Raw genomic sequence first — 9,396 nt, forward strand, 5'->3', positions numbered from 1 at the left:
ACTGAACACTGTCTCTGTGTCATTCCTTCTTCGCCGACTCCATCTACGCCTTTGGGGACCCCTGGACCTGCTGGGGTTGGACCCCGGCATTTATCCAGCAAAGCTATCATTCAGAATTGAAGGTCAGATAAAGAGCTTCACAGATAAGGAAAAGCTAAAGGAGTTCATCACCACCAAACCAGTATTATATGAAATGCTGAAAGGTATCCTTTAAGAAGAGGAAGAAGAAGAAAAAGGTAAAGATACAAATTATGAACAACAAATACGCATCTATCAACAAATGAATCTAAGAATCAAGTGAATAAATAATCTGATGAACAGAATGAACTGGTGATTATAATAAATCAGGGACATAGAAAGGGAATGGACTGATTATTCTTGGGGGGGAAAGGGGTGTGGGAGATGCGGGAAGAGATTGGACAAAAATTGTGCACCTATGGATGAGGACAGTGGGTGGGGAGTGAGGGCGGAGGGTGGGGTGGGAACTGGGAGGAGGGGAGTTATGGGGGGAAAAAAGAGGAACAAATGTAATAATCTGAACAATAAAGATTTAATTAAAAAAAAAAGAGTTCCTAGAATTTGAGAGGGAAATTAAGAACTTAATGGGGGAAAAAAAGAAAGAAAACATACACAAAGAATATAAACTATTCACAGAAAAGCCAATGTAAGCCTTAAACATATGAAAAAATACTCAACGTCCATCCATAATAAGAAAAATAGTTATAGGCCTGGCCAGTTGCTCAGTGGTTAGAGCATCAGCCTATAGAACAAAGGGCCGCAGGTTCGATTCCCTGCAATCGATGTGTCTCTCTCATGTACATGCTTCTCTCTCTCTCCCCCTCCTTCCTCCCTTCTACTCTCTAAAAATCAATGGAGCCCTAGCTGGTTTGGCTCAGTGGATAAAGCATTGGCCTGCGGACTGAAGGGTCCTGGGTTCAGTTCTGGTCAAGGGCACATCTCTGGGTTGTGGGCTCAATCCCCAGTGAGGGGCATCCAGGAGGCAGCCAATCAATAATTCTCTCTTACCACTGATGTTTCTATCTCTCTCTCCCTCTCCCTTCCTCTCTGAAATCAATAAAAATATATTAAAAAAAATAAAAGTCAATGGAAAAAAATATCCTCGGCTGAGGATAAAAAAAAATAGTTATTGAAACTACACTGGCAGGTGTAAAAAGCAAGGGACCTTCTATATCAGGCTTGTCCTGGGTGCATAAGACAAGTAGATCTCCACACCTACTTGCTGGAATCTTACAATTTATATAGAGGCTAGAGGCCTTAACCAGGGTTCAGGTGATCTTAGAAACACATTACTATTTCAAGGTCACATCACTGAAATGACTGCTGGTGTGAGAAGAGTGGGCACACATATATTTTAAGGACAAAGGAGAGGGTGGGGGCCTCTGATTGCACTGGGTTCAATTTGAGGGTCATTGGTGGCTGCATCCTCTATGACCTCTTCATAAAGAGGGATTCTCTTATCTCAGAGTGCTCTACAGGCAAGAGCCTACCTTGGCAAATCTGAAGGGTTTGGAGGTTCTTGAAATATATAATCAGCAGGTCTCAGCAATTCACAGGGTGCAGCAAGAATTTTCTTGACAAAAAGAAAAATGGGAAGAATATGTTGTTAATGTTATGAGATTTAGCAAATAAAAATACAGGTCACCCAGTTAAATTTCAGATTAACAATGCATTTTTGGTATAAGTATGGCCCATGCAATAAGTACGTTCAATGTGATATACTACCAACACATCTAGTTAGAGCAGTGATGGCAAACCTATGACACGCGTGTCAGAGGTGAAACGTGAACTCATTTTTTGGGTTGAATTTTCTTTGTTAAATGGCATTTAAATATATAAAATAAATATCAAAAATATATAAGTCTTTGTTTTACTATGGTTGCAAATATCAAAAAATTTCTATATGTGACACGGCACCAGAGTTAAGTTAGGGTTTTTCAAAATGCTGACACGCCGAGCTCAAAAGGTTCACCACCACTGAGTTAGAGTTTGGTGGCAATATACTTCACATAAGATTTCAATTGGTCAGTTCAGACATCCCACCCCTCCCCTCCACCTCTCCTACCTCCTGACCATTTTCTATTTTGATAATCACATCAACTTTGCTTTTGAAAGTCAACAGCCTTGACTCTGGGCTTTTCTAATGGAAGCTGAGAAGCCATCTCCCCATGAGGGAGTGGGCCTGAGCAGATCCCTCAAAAGGTATTTAAAGAAATCCCAAGGTTAGGGTTGCTATAAGGATGGAGAGAAAATAAGGCAAAGGAGGCAAAGAAACAGCATCTAGCACTTGCAATAGGTGGATGCTATGTTTACCAGTAATTACAATGGGAAGAACTAGAATTGGAGGGTGGTGGTGTGTTTCTGTTTCATTCTGCCCTAGAATGGCATGCTGCTCTCAGTGGCATCATAGCTTTCTCTCAGATAAAGGTCAGATATGAAATTCAAACTAGACTCTCTAAGGTTTTGATTATAGGAAGAGCCATAAAATCATAGCTCTGCAAAGAGCTGTGGAGCCCACCTAGGGCAGGCAGCCCTTCATCTTGTAGCTGAGGAAAGTGAGGGCTAGAGAGGTACAATATCTTACTCAAATCAAGCAGGAACTGGACATCTTCCAACTAGAGTGCATTACCATTTTCATTACAGGTTATGTGAAACATTGACTTGTAAAGGGCATTGTGATGATTTTTTGACACACTTGCACATTCTTTGAGCTCTCAAGAGGTGGTATGTAAGTATTCTCCACTTAAATTTGGGCTAACCTTAGTATCTTACTTATAACCTATTGAATGCAGCAAAAATGAGCCACACAGCTTTTGAAATAACATGAGAAAAGGCTAGATAGCTTCTGTCTCACTTGTTGTCTTACTTAAGTCACTCACATCTGGAGGTGCCACAGGCCACCATGTTGTGAGGCAGCCCAGGCCACATGAAGAGGCCACATGTAGGCGATATAGCTGATAGTCTCAGCTAAGGTTCCAGACAATGGCTAGCATCCACTGCCATGTGAGTCCGTGTGGCCCCAGGTTATTGAGCCACGCTCCTTCTTCTGCCCTCTGCCTTTGAGTCTTCCCAGTTGAGCCCTGAGACTGTGGGGCAAAGACAAGCCTGAAGTACTATGTCTGAATTCCTGACCCCCAGAACCTTGGGCCATAATGAAATGGTTGTTTTATGCCACTGAGTTTGGGGGTGGTTTGTTATGCAGCAGTTGAAATATAAACACGATTTTTTCCTTTCTAATGGGGCTTTTAAATGGGGAATGAAGAGGGGAAAAAAAATCATTTCTATTCTATTTTATTTCACCTGAGGCTAACTAAAGCCAAAATACTGTATTTGATTTGAGGAGAAAAATGAATTAAAACCTGGTTTGGAAGTTTAACTTTCTGTAGCACAGATTCTTTGAGGAACAAATATAAGGCAATCCCAAGAGGTTTTTCTTTTTTAAATGTCACAAGATTTTCAGATGATAAACAATTGCTTAGCAGTGTAGTTCCCAAGCAAGTATCTAGGCAATTAATCACACATATACAATACTGTTTCCTGTGGAGAAAAATTTTTTGTTGAAAAATACAGCTTTACTTTTAAAAGTATTTTAAAACAGCAAATGAGGGGCTCCTCTGCTCTAAAGTACTGTATTACTATATTGCTGATTTACTTTATATTGTAAATGTTATTTTCTTTCTAATTTTGTTTTACTTTCTAGCCATGTTTTAACCCTCCCTCCCTCCCTCCCTCCCTCCCTCCCTCCCTCCCTCCCTCCCTCCCTCCCTTCCTTCCTTCCTCTTCCTTCCTTCTCTCTCTCTCTCTCTCTCTCTCTCTCTCTCTCTCTCTCTCTCTCTCTCTTTCTCCTTTCTAAAAGAAAACCCCTTTTTGCCTAACTCTGGAGACACTTGCAGATCTTATTATCAGGACATTCTCCCTATTTTCATAGGTTTCCCTCTCCCTTTTGTGATAGTCTTCTAACCCCCACCCTAGCTCTGGCAATAATCCTTTTGAATAAAGTCTCCTCTTACTAAGTCGGGATTTGTTTCTTATTTGACACTAAATTTGGCCTCCCACTTTGGACTGGTTCCATGTCAGGGCCTGCCAAGTTCACACGCCCATCTCAGAGATCAGCTCTAGTCACCAGCCAGTCTCAACAAGTTTCCAGAGGGCGTCCTTTGCCTTTTTGCTGCTTTGCTCTTCAGGCATCTGAGCAGAAAAGATAGAGATCTCTGCATTCGTTGCTGCTAGAACTATTTGTGTGTTTCTCTCAGTCTGAAAACATTTTTTCCTGCTTTCTGAGTAAAGCATTTCCTTTCTGTTTCTTAGGCAAAGTTGGCTTTTGTCCCCCCTTTAATATTTGCATAGGGACATACATACAATTTTATAATTAACCTTGCCTAGCATAGGGCCTCCTGACAATAGTTTTAGATGAAGAATAAGAGTAACATTTGTTTGGGGGCGGGGGGGGGGGGGGGGGAGGAGCAGTATGTTGTATGCAGAACCAAACATTCTGAATTGAATCAAAAGATAGCTTTTTGGAAACTAGAGTTTTGCTGATTTTACTGCCAAAGCTGTAAAATCAGTTTTTCTATGTTCAAACTATGTAATATTCTGTAATCTTGAATTGTCTAAAGCAGTTTTAAAAGAAGCAACGTTTTAAGGTTTCTAAGGGAAAACAGGTAACTCATTCCATGTTTACCATTTCAAATTATGTTTTGTCGAATGCTTCCCATGTGCAAAGTTCTACATTCAAAATGGAAATACAAGTAACAAATCAGACATGGTCCCTCCCCTCCCCTTGAGAAGCTCACTTTTTTCATAAGAGAGATGAATATTAAGTAACTAATTAACATTTTCTAAAAATTACAAATATGAAAAGTGCTGCCAAGGAGAACTAACCTGCCAAAGGGCAAGGGACTGAGTGGGGTAGGGAAGGATGTGTATAAATAGGGTTTCAAATAGCTTAGGGAAAAGTTAGGAAGATGATCTAAGAAACAGCAAAGACTGATCAGTTGATAAGTGAGCTACCCAGAGATTGGTACTTGGTGCCAAGGGCTCTGCCTATTTCTTCAGCAAAGGTATAAATCTATTAACAACTAGCACAGTATTTTGCATGAACTAGGTACTTAGTATTTATGACCTGAATAAATGAAGCTTCATTAACACATTACAGGATACATCTCATATTCTGAGAAGCTGACAAAAGGTGTTGAGAATTAGTAAAGAATTAGGAGGAAAAATAAATACAGGCATCTCCTTGGTAATTTCTTCATTAGAAGATTATTCTTTAGAATGATCTGTTTTTGAACAACATGGTACTTATATTGGGTTATAATTATTCAAAGATGAATGGAGGAAACACTTTTAATAGGAGTGAATGGCGGGGGGGGGGGGCGGGCAACAGGAAATTTAAAGAGAGTCTAAAAACAAAACAATAGAAATAGGACCATTGTTGGTGGAAGTGGAGTTCTTGCAATGTCATGAGGGAAAGAATTCCCTGAGATTTGCACTGGAGGGTGGGTAATAATTCAAGTGGAACTAAACTCCTGGGTTTCCAATGTCCTTCTCACCATGGAAACAGTCCAACCATGTCTTCAGCAGGGACAGAATAAAGGCCACTGCCCATAGTTTCTGCTCCATATTAAAGTACAGTCCAGTTCAGCATCCTGCATGTGGAGTCCCCACAGCCAGGGGCCATGTGGCTGCCAAGGCCACAAGGCTATGGCGAGGGAGCTTGCAAACCCACAGGTGAGTGAGTGCTGGTCAGGGAGAAAGAAAGAGAAAGTTCCATTGTTTCCTTCAAGAAAGGAACTTGACCAATTAACTTTCCAAAATTTCATGTTACTCCACCCCCCTAGCCAATTATCTTTTTCCTAGGTTAGACTGATGGGCAAGCACCTCCCCTGAGCCATTTTCACTTTACTGAGTGTATGAGTGTGTGTGTCTGCCTCCCCCTCTGTTTTATCCCTTCACCTCCATAAACTCTGGTACTGACTTCCCTTTGCTCTCTTCCCTTTATTAATTTAAATAACTAGCTAATTATGATGATAACAGAACCAAACACATATGCAAAGTAAAAGTCACTCAACTATTATTCATTCAGCATGTATTCAGCATACATTTTTCAGGTTAGCATGCTAACCCATGGGTTTCAATGAACACAGAACGTTTTCTTCTTTAACATTTGTATTTTCAATTGTCTGCCATTCAAACAATGCTGAGATAAATATTCTTACATATCATTATGTCATATATAGTGCTGTTATACCTTTGGGACAAATTCTGGAAAGTGAAAAGGCTGAATCATGGAGTATAAAAACTTAAAATGCTTATAGACATGTCCAAATTACACCCTAAACAGGTTGTAATAAACTCCTACTAACAGTTGTGTTTTCTCTGTGATGGCTTGTTTATATCCTTTGTTCTTTTTTCTATTGAATTATATTTCTCTTATTGATTATTAGAAACTCTTTCTATACTAATGATATTAATAACTTGCTTGCTAAATATTGCAAATATTTTCTCCCAAAGTTGTCTTTTATCTATGTAGATACATCTATTAACCTATTCATTTATACCAGTGTTTCTCAAACTATGGTTGGTGGAATGCCTACAAGAGAATTATGTTGAATGCTTCTTTAAAAATTGAGATTCTGGGGCTCAAGCACTATATGAAAATCTCTGTGAATAGGGTTTTGTATTTTAAAAAAAATCTCCAAGCTGTAGAACCATTGTTTCATATTTTTATGTTTTACATGATTATATTTGAAAAATATTTTAAGCTTTTGAATATATTTAGATTTCAATCCATCTTATACTAGTTTTTGTTCCTGTTATGATACGAAAATCTAAATTAATTGTACCTTATTTTTAATATCTTTATTTTAATTATGACAGCAGCATTTATTAATAAGCCATGTTTTCACTAAATTAAAGCATTATCCTTATCATATATTAGATTGTGACATTCTCACATTCCTGTACTACTTAAAAGAAACATCTCCTATTCTTTTCATAAAGTACCATGCTTTTATTATAAAGAATTCATGACATGCAAAAAAATACTAGGAAAAAAAAGCTTTTTAAAATTCAACTATTGCCTGGCTGGTGTGGCTCAGTGGTTGTGCATCCACCTAGGAACCTAGAGGTCATGGTTCCATTCCCCGTAAGGGCACATGCCCAGGTTGCATGCTTGATCCCCAGTAGGGGGCATGCAGGAGACAGTAGATCAATGATGTTTCTCTCTCATTGATATTTCTATCTGTCTATCTCTCTCCCTTCCCTCTATCTTCCTTCCTCTCTAAAAACCAATAAATTAAACAAAATTTTCAACTGTTCCCTGGCCAGTGTGGCTCAGTGGCACATACTGGGGTTGTAGGTTTAATCCCAGGCCCTGATTAGATTGTGTGTGGGAGGCAATCAATGTGTCTCACATTGATGTTTCTTTCTCTCTCTCCCTCTCCCTTCCTCCCTTCCACTCTCCCTAAAAAATCAATGGAAAAGTTATCCTCTGGAGAGGATTAATATATATATAAATTGTAGCAGATTGAATAGTATGTCCCCCCAAAATTCATGTGACCTGATTTGGAAATAGGGTCTTTGCAGATGTAGTTAAGTTAACATGAGGTCATAGTGGATTATAATGTGTCCTAACTTGATAATTTGCATTCATGTAAGAAGAGGACACACAGTAAATAACATGTGAAGACAGAGACTAAAATGGAATGCCAAGGATTGTCAGCAACCACCAGAAACAAAGAGAGAGGTGTTGAACAGATTCTCTCTCAGAGCCTCCTAAAGAACCAGCCTTGCTGACATCCTGATTTTGGACTTCTGGACCCCAGAACTGTAAGTGAATATGTTTCTGTTATTTTATACCATCAGTTTGCAGTGCTCTAGGAAGTCAATATACCAACTAATTGGAAGAACTGTTTTTAACATTTGATGGGCATCATTCCAAATGCATGTATATGTATGTGTGTGCATGTGTATAATATAGATAATGGATTGACATAAACATTTCCAGTATAATGGGGGTAATTCTATTAATTCTAAATTATTAAATGTTATTTTACTTAAATGTATCTGAAGAAAAAGAATTACATTATCCTATTAAACTGATTATTTTCCTATTTATGTGCTAAAACCTTTGTGTTTAATTTTTTTTATAGGGCAAACTCTTACTACTCTTTTCTTTCAAGGTTTTCTTTATAATTCATGACTGTGTGATTTTCCATATAACATTTAAAATTAGTTAGTTGTGCCCTAACCGGTTTGGTACAGTGGATGGAGCGTCGGCCTGCGGACTCGGGGGGGGGGCGGGGGGGTCCCCTGGGTTGCTGGCACATCCCCAGTGGGGGGTATGCAGGCGGCAGCTGATCGATGTTTCTCTCTCATCGTGTTTCTAGCTCTCTATCCCTCTCCCTTCCTCTCTGTAAAAAATCAATAAAATGCTTTAAAAAATAAAATTAGTTAGTTGTAATTCATCCTCAAGAGAATTTGGCGCTTTGATGGAAATTGTGCTAATTTTGTCATTTGACTTGGAAAGAATTGGCATATTTTTGATACTGATCTTTCACTCAAAAAAGGGGCATTGGTTTTTATTTACTCAGGTCTTGTTTCTGACTTTCAACAAAGGTTGAGGGATTGCATCATCAGGATCTTTTAACTTGTTAAATTTGATTCCAAAATATTTTATAGTTTTTGCTGCCATTGTGGAGAAAATGTTTTTATTTCACTTTTCATAGGTTATTGCTTGTTTAAAAGGACAGTAGCAGTTTGTTGTACTATGTAGGATTACAGCTCACCTGGCTAGGGCTTGGTGGGGTTACTGGTTATGTGCAAGGATTTTGCACACTCCTGCTCTGCCACCTGCTAGCTGTGTGACCTGGGCAACTTTACCCTCTGGACGTCAGTGTACCCATCCATATTAACAGGAATTAAACACCTGTTAATAAATTCAAAGCATTTAAAACAATGGCACATGGAGGCCTATATAAAGCATAGGCTCTCACTTATCAAAGCCTATTTTATCTCCTGTAAGCCTCACAACCACCTCATAGCCTGTGGTTATCTCCACTGTACCAATGAGGAAGTTAGCTCAGAGAGGCAAGTCATCTGCGAAGGGTCACTCTGATGTAACTTAGGGCTGCCTGACAAAACCAGAGCCTAGAAAAATGAAGCAGTCAGTTCCTGCCAAGACACGATTTCGTTCGCACCACAGCGTATTAGGTTCATTCTTAAGGCGTTGGCATCTTACCAGAAAGCAAAAGTGTACTATTCTGAAGCCAGGGACCTCGGCTCCTGCGCGTTGGGAGGGGCGCGGGGGCTGGCGGAAGGAGCCGAGCGCACTCGGAAATGCTCGCCTGGCCTTCGGCAACAATCGTCCGGGGGCGG

The 9,396-nt window shown here is 39.6% G+C and overlaps 1 long non-coding RNA gene across 1 annotated transcript in view; it reads right to left on the reverse strand.

The window, feature by feature from the left end:
- Positions 1-9,394, reverse strand: part of LOC118650097 — a 32,506-nt gene extending 23,112 nt beyond the window's left edge. Inside the window, exons 1-2 of the long non-coding RNA XR_004965853.1 lie at positions 9,260-9,394; positions 1,509-1,591 (exon numbers count right to left, since the gene is read on the reverse strand). This is a non-coding gene — a long non-coding RNA (uncharacterized LOC118650097). The remainder of the gene's footprint in view (positions 1-1,508; positions 1,592-9,259) is intronic.
- Between the last annotated feature and the right edge of the window lie 2 nt (positions 9,395-9,396).

This window comes from Myotis myotis, unplaced genomic scaffold (assembly GCF_014108235.1).
Source record: "Myotis myotis isolate mMyoMyo1 unplaced genomic scaffold, mMyoMyo1.p scaffold_m19_p_3, whole genome shotgun sequence".
NCBI classification, from domain to species: Eukaryota; Metazoa; Chordata; class Mammalia; order Chiroptera; family Vespertilionidae; genus Myotis; species Myotis myotis.